Raw genomic sequence first — 12,496 nt, 5'->3', positions numbered from 1 at the left:
AGAGCTGCGGCCAGCTGGTGTAAGGAAGCCTCTACCACCATCCCAGTTGGCCCTCTCACTGCCGGAGCAGCTGGGGCCTCTCCCCATCCCACCGAAACCGAAAGCCGTGTATACAGTAGCATCTCTGTGCAACAGCAGCAGTACATCACAAGATGGTGGCTCAGAGGGGGGCGCAGCTACAATTGGTTCTACCCACCAGCAAGGATCCTGTACAAGGTAAGATATCACAATCAAACAGAGGCTCCTTGCCAATTTGCACAAGATCCAATACCACAACACAAAGTGACAAGTTCATTCATCCAGAAATTGTAGAAAGGGAGTATCATATTGACTGGATGTGAAACTTTAGTTTAGCATCAGAGCTGCGGAGTGTCATAGGTGTGTTTGTGCTGTTGCAGGGAGGAGCAATCCGGGCTGTGGCAGGCTGGTGTTAGGCAGCCCCCACCTCTAGCCTCATTGGGCCCCTCACTGCATATGCTGCCAGTGCCTGTCCGCAGTGCATCCAAAGTTGTGTATACTGCAGAAGCCCTATGTAAAAGCAGCGGTACATCACATGAAGATGCCTCAGAAAAGCATGCAGCTACAATTGTGCCTCCCCACCAGCAAAGCTCCTGTACAGGGTAAGGCACCACAACCAAACAGAAGATCCTTGCTAATTTTGTCAAAGGTGAAATTCTGAAACAGGAAGTGCCAAGTTCATTCTTCCATAAATTGTGCAGAGAGTGTATCAAAATTACTGTATGTGACACTTATTTAAGGGGCAGAGCTGTAGAGTGGCATGGATGTGTTTGTGCTGTTGCAGGGAGGAGCAAGCAGGGCTGTGGCCAGCTGGTGTTAGGCAATCTCTACCCCCATCCCAGTTGGCCGTCTCACTGCCGGAGCAGCTGGGGCCTCTCCCCATCCCACCGAAAGCTATGTATACAGCTGCATCTCTGTGCAGCAGCAGCAGGAGCAGTACACAATATGAGGGTGGCTCAGCAGAGGGTGCAGCTACAATTGGCTCTACCCACCAGCAAGGATCCTCTACAGGGTAAGGCACCACAAACAAACACGGGCTTCTTGTTAATTTTATGCAAGATGCAATAACATGACAGGAAGTGGCAAGTTCATTGATCCAGAAATTGTGGAAGGAGAGTATCAGATTTACTTCATGTGACAATTTAGTTTAGGATCAGACCTGCAGAGTGTCATAGGTGTGTTTGTGCTGTTGCAGGGAGGAGCAAGCTGGGTTGTGGCAGGCTGGTGTCAGGCAGCCTGCACCTCTAGCCCCATTGGGTCCCTCACGGCATATGCTGCCAATGCCTGTCCCCACTGCATCAAAAGTTACGTATACTGCAGCGTCCCTATGCTGCAGCAGTAGTACAGCACATGAAGATGGCTCAGAAAAGTGTGCAGCTACGATTCTGTCTCGCCACCAGCCAAGCTCCTGCACAGGGTAAGACACCACAACCAAACAGAAGATCCTTGCTAATTTTGTCAAAGGTGAAATTCTGAAACAGGAAGTGCCAAGTTCATTCTTCCATAAATTGTGCAGAGAGTGTATCAAAATTACTGTATGTGACACTTATTTAAGGGGCAGAGCTGTAGAGTGGCATGGATGTGTTTGTGCTGTTGCAGGGAGGAGCAAGCAGGGCTGTGGCCAGCTGGTGTTAGGCAATCTCTACCCCCATCCCAGTTGGCCGTCTCACTGCCGGAGCAGCTGGGGCCTCTCCCCATCCCACCGAAAGCTATGTATACAGCTGCATCTCTGTGCAGCAGCAGCAGGAGCAGTACACAATATGAGGGTGGCTCAGCAGAGGGTGCAGCTACAATTGGCTCTACCCACCAGCAAGGATCCTCTACAGGGTAAGGCACCACAAACAAACACGGGCTTCTTGTTAATTTTATGCAAGATGCAATAACATGACAGGAAGTGGCAAGTTCATTGATCCAGAAATTGTGGAAGGAGAGTATCAGATTTACTTCATGTGACAATTTAGTTTAGGATCAGACCTGCAGAGTGTCATAGGTGTGTTTGTGCTGTTGCAGGGAGGAGCAAGCTGGGTTGTGGCAGGCTGGTGTCAGGCAGCCTGCACCTCTAGCCCCATTGGGTCCCTCACGGCATATGCTGCCAATGCCTGTCCCCACTGCATCAAAAGTTACGTATACTGCAGCGTCCCTATGCTGCAGCAGTAGTACAGCACATGAAGATGGCTCAGAAAAGTGTGCAGCTACGATTCTGTCTCGCCACCAGCCAAGCTCCTGTACAGGGTAAGACACCACAACCAAACAGAAGATCCTTGCTAATTTTGTCAAAGGTGAAATTCTGAAACAGGAAGTGCCAAGTTCAATCTTCCATAAATTGTGCAGAGAGTGTATCAAAATTACTGTATGTGACACTTATTTAAGGGGCAGAGCTGTAGAGTGGCATGGATGTGTTTGTGCTGTTGCAGGGAGGAGCAAGCAGGGCTGTGGCCAGCTGGTGTTAGGCAATCTCTACCCCCATCCCAGTTGGCCCCCTCACTGCCTCCACAGCGGGGGCCTCTCCCCATCCCACTGAAAAGCATGTATACGGTAGAATCTCTGTGCAGCAGCAGAACATCATATGAGGGTGGCTCAGCAGAGGGTGCAGCTACGTTTGGTTCTACCCATGAGCATGGATCCTGTACAGGGTAAGGCACCACAACCAAACAGAAGCTCCTTCCTAATTCTGTACAAGATGCAATACCAAAACACAAGTTCATTCCTCTGGAAATTGTGCAGAGAGTGTATTAAATTTACTGGATGCAGTACTTTAGATTTTATGTCAGGTCTGCTTATGGTATGGGACATACACAAAATAGTTGGTAAGACTTTCCAACATGATTACTTGTGCAAAAATAAGAAGAAATATGTAAATTAAAATTAGACCATAAATGGTTAGTTTCTGAGCTGTAAGGCCATCTGTTATGGTTATTGTCTTATTTGCATGTCTGTCGCACAAGTAAACATGAAAGTTTCAGAGTTTCTTGATGCAGCATAGTAGTGTACCCATACAGCAAGAAGTTTTTGGCCTGGTTATCACAAAAGCAATTCCCAGTGACAGTAGTAGTTACCTACATTTTTGCTGAATAGTATCTCCAATCAGATGTGCTTCAGTTATTCAATCTAAAAAATGCCCCTTTCTAGGGTTATATCATTTTGGGCAGCAAGGAGAATAGCAAAGGACCTTTTCTTTTCCTTTTTTGCTAAACACTACCTGGCACCACTGTGTAGCTAGGAGCATTTATGTGGTGTAGAATCCTAATTTTGGTCATTACAATGTAAGCCTCAGTTGTTTAACCAAGTGAATGTGTTAATGCTCATTAACTGTGGTAGCTTGGGCAACAAATTGATAGTGAACATATCCCCCCAACACCAGAAACAAAGAAAACAAAACAGTGTTAGTTCTTTCCTGTTTTGCTTTCTTACCTTGTGTTGACGTGCAAGTCTTCCACTCACTCACTTGTTCTTCATTTTAAGATTCATATGTATAAAATCATGTCTCAGAGCCCAAAATGATTTTTTAATAAAATTGAGAAGAGATTAGTGACTGTTCTTCTAAATTGTAGCACATTGTCACACATGAGTCATTCTCTGTTCTTAAAGCGCAAGCAGAAACAATTTTGCTGCCACACTCTTCATCTACGTACCTTCAGTAAATTGTTTTGGGATTAAAGGCAGGCTATTTCAGACAATTCATTCATTTTATCAGTCATTATGAAATGGTTACATGAAGTGACATAACAGATTTTATCCTCTTTCTTGGCTGTTTTGTAAGTTGAGGTACATCCCAGCAACATTTCATCTTTAACAGACATCCAACTACTTAAACAATACACAAATCACTCATTAACTGATGCATTACTTAACATTGCCTCATTTACACATGTTGAATCAGAGCAGCAGCTGCTCCTGATTTTTATTAGCAGGAACAGAACTTGATTTTATCATATGGCTCAAATGAAAAGTTGTTAAATGCCTGAAACATCATTTACAAAATAAGAAAGGAAAATAGGGGTACTAGCATTTAATGACCCATTGTCAGTGAAACAGATTATAAACTCCAGGAGGAGATGGATGGGGAAGCCCATTGGCTGTTTTCTTTAGAGAGGAAGCATGCCAAAATTTCCTTGCATTAACTTAAGGATACAATAGATAAACAAAATCTAGATTTGTGAAAACAAGCACTTTGAGATGTCAGTAGCTAATGTTCCACACTGGGTGACAGTTTATTTATTGATTAAAAGGCACTCTGAAGGAGAACCCATCTCGTCAATGGACTGGAGGAAATGGGTTCTTGTTACCTGTGAATCTGTCCACATATTGAGCAGCTTACATAACAGGATTATCTCAGCAGTTGCTACCTCTATTTCACAATATGGACAGTATTAGAATCATAGGACTCAGCATCTACCTTGAAACTATGCATACATTTTAAGACTAACCCTTCAAGTATACTTTGGAATGTGATTGGTAATTTCACTGGCAATAATAATCACAAAAGGGCTCTGTACATAATATTCTATGTGTTTTTGTAATCTTATTAACTTCTGAGACAAATGTGTCAACTTCATTATTCTGTTTGAAGCATGCCATTGTGCTTGCAGAGTACTGAATGGTGCAGCACTTGGAATTTTATGTTACTTGTAATTGAAAACTGACTTTTGGAGCTAGTAGATGATGTGAATAGTTGTGTATTGTCATTGAAGGGATTGATTAAAGTGCAATGGATTCAGTGTTTGTGTAAAATACCCTAAAAATTAGTCATGTTCTATCAGTGTCAAAGTTATGAGAGTAATACAGTAACATAAACATTCAGTGGTACTGTAGTTTTGGTCATTTGTAGTCCGTTCAAACTGAATTATGTAGAAGATACAGAATATTAAAAGAAAAGTTTTGAATCACTCACAAGCTTGAGTAGTCTGCAAGAGGTCATCACAGAAATTATCATTACCCTTCATGAGAGGCTCACAAGTTTTAAAATTCTGCGAAGATGAGTTCTGAAATGAAACTAGAAAAGTTTTAAATGTTGCAAAACTACCTAGCATAGCGATCATGACAGCAACATTAGATAAATTCCTGCCTACTAAATGGCATATTGAAAGTCATTCTTCCCACATATTAATTGGGAATGGATCAATAAGCGAGTAAAATGATACTGGTACTGTATCCACTACAAACTCTATGATAATTTGAAGAGTGCATAGATACATAATTTGAGATGTAGAATTTACTAGGAAAGGGAAAGAATCCAGCTGGGAAGTCATTCCAGCAATTGCTTGCTGTGATGGAAATCCACAGATTATCAGACTCTAGAAGTCAAGACAGGTGTCTAAATCTCACCCATTCAACATACAGATCTACGGAGGGTACTAGCCAGTACAGTGACATGAATGTTGGTGAAAGATACGTTTGATTGTTTAGTTCAGATGTGGGGAGGCATTGTATTGAACATGTGTAAGGAGAATGAGAAAGATATTTTTCTTCCTTGACTGTAACATCAATTAAAGCTCCTCTTACTTATGCAACTGTTTTTACTTTAAAATCCATTTCACCAAAAGTATGATGTCTTACACATGACGCAGGTAGCAAATTCACACAGTTGGCTACTATTTGTGATGGTTTACAAATTATAAGTCAACAAAGAAATTTTTATGGTTATTAGTAGAAAAGATTACTCATATTGTCCCAAATATCACAAAAAATTCAGAAAATTGAACTGGTGTAATAAACCTCAAGAAATGAGGTATTGGCAGAATTGGCACACTCCGTACCTGAGCAAATTATATGCACAAACACATGAACCAGCATTCTGAGGAAAATAACCTAGTTAACTCTTCACAACATAGTTTCCTATGACTGTAAGGAAACAACCTGTACAACTCTTCTGGAGTTGAGAAAAGCTCTTAACACTATCTCCCACAGTAGACTTATCATAAAGTGCTGGTTCTGCAGAACTGGAAGGAATGCTCTTCACCTTATTGAGCCATAGAACATTTAGTAACTATAATCAAATATTAGACTGGTTATCTGCTGCAAAAGGTATGCCAAAGAACTCAGTACTTGGTCCTTTCCCCTCATTCTTGCCATATGAGTCACTATTATACACAGATGATACAACTCTAATTACACATTTGATTATATAGAGAAGCTGTGACATAACATAAATATAGTAATGGACAGATATGCTAGTTGGTTCCAGGCAAATTGCCTGCAAATTAATTATAAGAAAACTAAAGATACTGTTTTCAGTTGTTGTGTCTCCAGTGAAGATTACAAAATAATGTAACTGTCAGGTCTCTACACTGACCAGAAACTCACCTAGGTGAGTAACACAGAAAAATTGTGCTCCAGACTGTCTTGAGTGATTTATCTGATGTACAAATTCTGGAAAAATGTAAGCGAAACCCTATTGGTATATACGTATTTTGTATTTTTCCACTCTCACCTTACCTGTGGAATTCTTCTATGGGGTAACTGCTTTGACTCAAAAATTGTTTTCAGGGGGCAACAAGGAGGCTATGAGATTTATAGTAACAATTTCTAAGAGAAGCATGTAAAACTCATTTCAAAGATCTTAATATTATGACACTTCCTAGCCCCTATATGTATAGTTACCTTCTCAGTATTAAAGAGAATTTAAATAATTTTATCCTTAAGATGTCCTTACATGAAGAAAACACAGGGACTGGGCAGTGTCAGTTGATTTGCCCTACAATAGGCTTCTAATGTTCATAACAGGCCACAAATATCTTGGCCTCAGATGTTTCAACATAGTCCAAAAATAGGTGATTATGTTGCCTACAGTGCACTTAAAATTATTTTATCAGAATGGTTTAAGGAAAAGTATACTACTCAAAAAAAGAACATAAGAAATCAATTTAAGTGACAGTAATCTCTGATAAATTACTTCCACATTAAGCTGTAATACTAGAGAATACTAGCAGATTCAAATAATCCACATCAAATGGTTTGTCAACTGATTCCTGCTTACATAATTTTGATGTTACATGTGAAACAGTATTGTTGAAGTAAATGTCATGAAATTTTATGTGCTCCTACACTTTACACTGAGGTGACCAAAGTCATGCGATATTTCCTGATATTGTTTCAGACCTGCTTTTGCCCAGTGTACTGCAGCAGGTAAATCTCATGTGGACTCAACACATAATATGAAGTCCCCTGCAGAAATACTGAGCCATGTTGTCTCTGTAGTCAACCATAAATGTGAAAATTTTGCCAGTGCAAGATTTTTGCAGGAACTGAATTCCTAATTATGTCCTGTAAATGTTTTATTGCATTCATGTTGAGCAGTCTGGGTGGCCCAATCATTCGCTGAAATTGGCCACAATGTTTTTCAACTGAACTGCAAACAATTGTGGCCTGGTGACATGGCACATTATCAGCCACAAAAATTCCATTGTTGTTTGGGAAGATGCGGTTCATTAACGGCTGCAAATGGTCTCAAAGTAATGGAAAACAACTATTTCATTTCAATGATTCGTTCAGGCCACACTATTATAGAGCAATCAGTGAAACAGTTTGTGCAATTAGTTCTTTCATAATTTTCCAACATATTTCTCCTGATATTTCAGTTATAAATCCTAAAGTCATTGTCGTGGAGTGTCTTCCATTGTCTTCTGAGTTCACTGTTGTGTGGTTCCTTAAGGTACCAGTATCATAATACAAGGAATTCATCAAAAAAATGCAATAACGATAATTAAAAATAGAACTGAAGGTGGAAGATGCTGGGCAATAAATCTTACGCATCAATTCTTCAGTCAGCCAAATTGTGATGTGTTCTAGATTCATAAGAGAATTTACCATGACAGCATATAAGAGATACAAGTAGAATCCAAGTACTGGAATTGTCTAATTTGAAACCCTCATATTGATTGTTTATATTTTCTATGAGTTGTTTTTCACTGCTTCCTTAACCTCACAAACCCACAAAGATGTGATGGTGTCCAGTTTTTGAAGGTGTTCATAATTAATAGAGTAGTGAGCGGAGATGTAATACTCAGCCACTGCAGATTTATTCAGGTGAAGAATACAGTATGTGCTACCTGCATTCATTGTATTGTTTTTGTATAGTTTGTGTGCTTTGGCCAATATACAGGGTGTTATAAAAAGGTACGGCCAAACTTTCAGGAAACATTCCTCACACACAAAGAAAGAAAATATGTTATGTGGACATGTGTCCGGAAGCGCTTACTTTCCATGTTAGAGCTCATTTTATTACTTCTCTTCAAATCACTTTAATCATGGAATGGAAGCACACAGCAACAGAACGTACCAGCGTGACTTCAAACACTTTGTTACAGGAAATGTTCAAAATGTCCTCCGTTAGCGAGGATACATGTATCCACCCTCCGTCGCATGGAATCCCTGATGCGCTGATGCAGCCCTGGAGAATGGCGTATTGTATCATAGCCATCCACAATACAAGCACGAAGAGTCTCTACATTTGGTACCAGGGTTGCGTAGACAAGAGCTTTCAAATGCCCCCATAAATGAAAGTCAAGAGGGTTGAGGTCAGGAGAACATGGAGCCCATGGAATTGGTCTGCCTCTACCAATCTATCGGTCACTGAATCTGTTGTTGAGAAGCGTATGAACACTTCGACTCAAATGTGCAGGAGCTCCATCGTGCATGAACCACATGTTGTGTCGTACTTGTAAAGGCACATGTTCTAGCAGCACAGGTAGAAAATCCCGTATGAAATCATGAAAACGTGCTCCATTGAGCGTAGGTGGAAGAACATGGGGCCCAATCAAGACATCACCAACAATGCCTGCCCAAACGTTCACAGAAAATCTGTGTTGATGACATGATTGCACAATTGCGTGCGGATTCTCGTCAGCCCACACATTTTGATTGTGAAAATTTACAATTTGATCACGTTGGAATGAAGCTTCATCCGTAAAGAGAACATTTGCACTGAAATGAGGATTGACACATTGTTGGATGAACCATTTGCAGAAGTGTACCTGTGGAGGCCAATCAGCTGCTGATAGTGCCTGCACATGCTGTACATGGTACGGAAACAACTGGTTCTCCCATAGCACTCTCCATACAGTGATGTGGTCAACGTTACCTTGTACAGCAGCAACTTCTCTGACGCTGACATTAGGGTTATCATCAACTGCACGAAGAGTTGCTTCATCCATTGCAGGTGTCCTCATCATTCTAGGTCTTCCCTAGTCATGAGTCATAGGCTGGAATGTTCTGTGCTCCCTAAGACACCGATCAGTTGCTTTGAACGTCTTCCTGTTGGGACACCTTCATTCTGGAAATCTGTCTCGATACAAACGTACCGCACCATGGCTAATGCCCTGTGCTAATCCATACATCAAATGGGCATCTGCCAACTCCACATTTGTAAACATTGCACTGACTGCAAAACCACGTTCGTGATGAACACTAACCTGTTGATGCTACATAATGATGTGCTTGATGCTAGTACTGTAGAGCAATGAGTCGCATGTCAACACAAGCACCAAAGTCAACATTACCTTCCTTCAATTGGGCCAACTGGCAGTGAATCGAGGAAGTACAGTACATACTGACAAAACTAAAATGAGCTCTAACATGGAAATTAAGCGTTTCCGGACACATGTCCACATAACATCTTTTCTTTATTTGTGTGTGAGGAATGTTTCCTGAAAGTTTGGTCATACCTTTTGGTAACACCCTGTATAATATTTATTACAATGACCCAGATCCTTGCTTTTCACAGTAGATTCTCACTAACCTTTCTTAGAGAAGTTTCTGATGTCAGAAAGGTCACTTGTATCAAACTAACCCCTTGATCCTTATTATTTTTAAGAAATGACTTCTCACATGTGGAAAAAACACTGTAGAACTAATAACATCTTATTTGCTTCTTCTTTCTGGTATCTTGATTGCTACTGAGGCATGGCTTGCACAACTTTCTTAATGAAATATGGAAAAATTCATGCTCCTGGAATACAGTTTTTTAGTCTTCTAGCTAATATGGAGACTGTCAGCGTCAGTCACAATATGCAACCTGTGAGTTTCAGTTTCAAATGGCCAACATTCTCTGTTAGGGATGGGGTTGCATTCTACAGAGAACCAAAATCTAGCTGAACAGTTGTGGACTGGCCCACAAGTCATCTCAAATGCAAGTCTGTGGGAAATGGTAGACAGTACAGGCAAATAAACATGGTAAATGAGACCAGTTTCTTAGTGTCATATCAGTGCAAAGCATGTGTGGCAGGTAATTACATCTGTATCTCAATGATGTCCTGTAATTTTTAAGGTTTTTTTCATTTTTATTGCCTTTTAACAAATGATGTCTCTTAACATATCTCATGACGTTCACAAAGTTTGTACAATAATTATTATGTATGATTTACTAACTCAGTCTGTGATTTAGTATGATAGTGTGTAGTACTTACAAAAGTGGCAACAGCAACCACTATTTTCTTTGACAGAATCATCTCAGCTTACTTACAAGGAAAACCATTAATTATGTTTACAAAATATCATCTACATGGAAATGTAGGGTATTACTAAGTTTAAAATACAAATAATATCCAATATAAAGGTAAGAGGTAAGAGGGTACTTAACAAACATTCTTCGGTACACTGCAGAAAGAACTCCAACAACAAATTGGAAAATGATAATATTCAGACCCCATTAGACTTATTTTTATGCATTATCCTGTGTCCCACACTGTGATTACATTTTATTCCAGTCAGCACATAACTTTTAGATGTATTTTTATTTTATGCTTATAGCATTATGTGTGTTTGCTTAGACCTTAGAAATATAGAGAATGGGAGTATATGATCTCTATGGTGGGTGGAGGAAACAGGTTGCTAGGGGTAAGGAAGGCCTTCTCCTCTTCACCCATGGCATTGTTGCAGTGGTGTGGTGGGTAGGCATGAGTAGGTGCCAGGTGGTTGTCCAACACCCATTCATAAAAACAGAAGTTTCTTATTTATACTTGTTCTGTTGCAAAATGTCCACCCCAATAGCTGAACGGTCGGCATGTTGGAAAGCCATGCATGGGGGCCTGGGTTCGGTTCCTGGCTGGGGTGGGAGATTTTCTCCCCTCAGGGACTGGGTGTCATGCTGTCCTCATTATCATTTCATCCCCACTGCCGACATGCAAGTTGCCCAGTGTGGCGTTGCACTCAATGAAACTAGCACTTGGTGGCTCAACTTTTTGCCTGGGAACTCCCAGCCACTGACGCCATATGCTCATTTCCATTTTTTGTGGCAAAATACGTGAGATGTGGTGCTACTAAGTGATGAACAGCAGCCCCAAGTTGCAGACTGGTCGCAGTCAGTGTAGGATGCTTAGGTCAAAAGGTGGCCTTATGTCATGGCCAGCATCCAGTGTTACCTCTGGTGTAGCAGGCAGCAGGTCATACTATGTGTGTGGCACAGACGCAAGGCAGGATAGCATGACCTGGCTCGAGGAGGCTGTAAAACTAAACTGGTACTGATACACAGCTTAGCATGGGAAGCACCAAAGCATACAGAGCAAAATTGTGGGCTCAGGGTGGACAGCAGGGGCTTGTAGTGATGAATTTTACCCACACAGGACGTCAATCAGTGACAGAATGTGCCTTCTTGGGGTCTCAAACAGCAGCAGAATTTGCCCACACAAGGTATGGTACAGGAGCAGAAAATGCCCACACAGGGAACCAAACAGCTGCAGAGTTTGCCAGCAGAGGGTATGGTAGCTAAGTGGCACAAGCATGGGCCATGAAACCCCAAGGCAGACATGTGACAAGGGGTAGAAATTAGCCAGCAGATGGGTCACCTGCTGGAATGCACCAAGTCAGCAGCACTTAGTGCAGACAGCACAACCACAGCTAATGATGATAGCAGCTGGTAGTAGCAGTTCAGTAACATATTTCTTAATGATATCTGGCATCATCATGATGCTGAATGATGTTGCCTGTCTGAATTGGGTAATGTTTATGCAAAATCAGTCCATCACTGTTTCTGAAATGGCAGCACTTCTCTTCCCTAATAGTGTAGCAGTTTCAACATTCCAAAGCTCTGGGAAGAAACTTCTGGAATGTTAGCACAGTCCGAATATAGCTTATTATGCAAGAATGCCTACCTGCCCCTGTTACTGGGTTGCCTTGCATCACCCTTGTTATGACATCTTCTGTTAAGCCAATCACAGGGTCCTTCTTCTACAACAGGTGGGGCCACAGCACAAAAGTAGATGCTTTTTGCTTCATTACAAGTATAAGATTCATGAGTTTCATAAGTAATTTTGGTCAAAGAACATGAGACCATTCTCCATGCTTCAAATTGGAAGCAGCCACTTTGGAATATGTTGTTTTATGGTCATCTCTATATACAAATATATCCTTAGGTTGGGAAGAGCATAAAAGTACATTATTTTGACAAAAATCCACGTTTTATTTTTTTGGTAGTTGAAGTTTTGGGCCCTATGTAACACTTAAGTCCTATCTCTGCACACACACAGACACAGAATGTATGCCA

The sequence above is a fragment of the Schistocerca nitens genome, chromosome 3 (genome assembly GCF_023898315.1).
Source record: "Schistocerca nitens isolate TAMUIC-IGC-003100 chromosome 3, iqSchNite1.1, whole genome shotgun sequence".
Taxonomy (NCBI): domain Eukaryota; kingdom Metazoa; phylum Arthropoda; class Insecta; order Orthoptera; family Acrididae; genus Schistocerca; species Schistocerca nitens.
The sequence above is the reverse complement of the archived record's forward strand: the minus strand, read 5'-3'. Positions refer to the sequence as shown.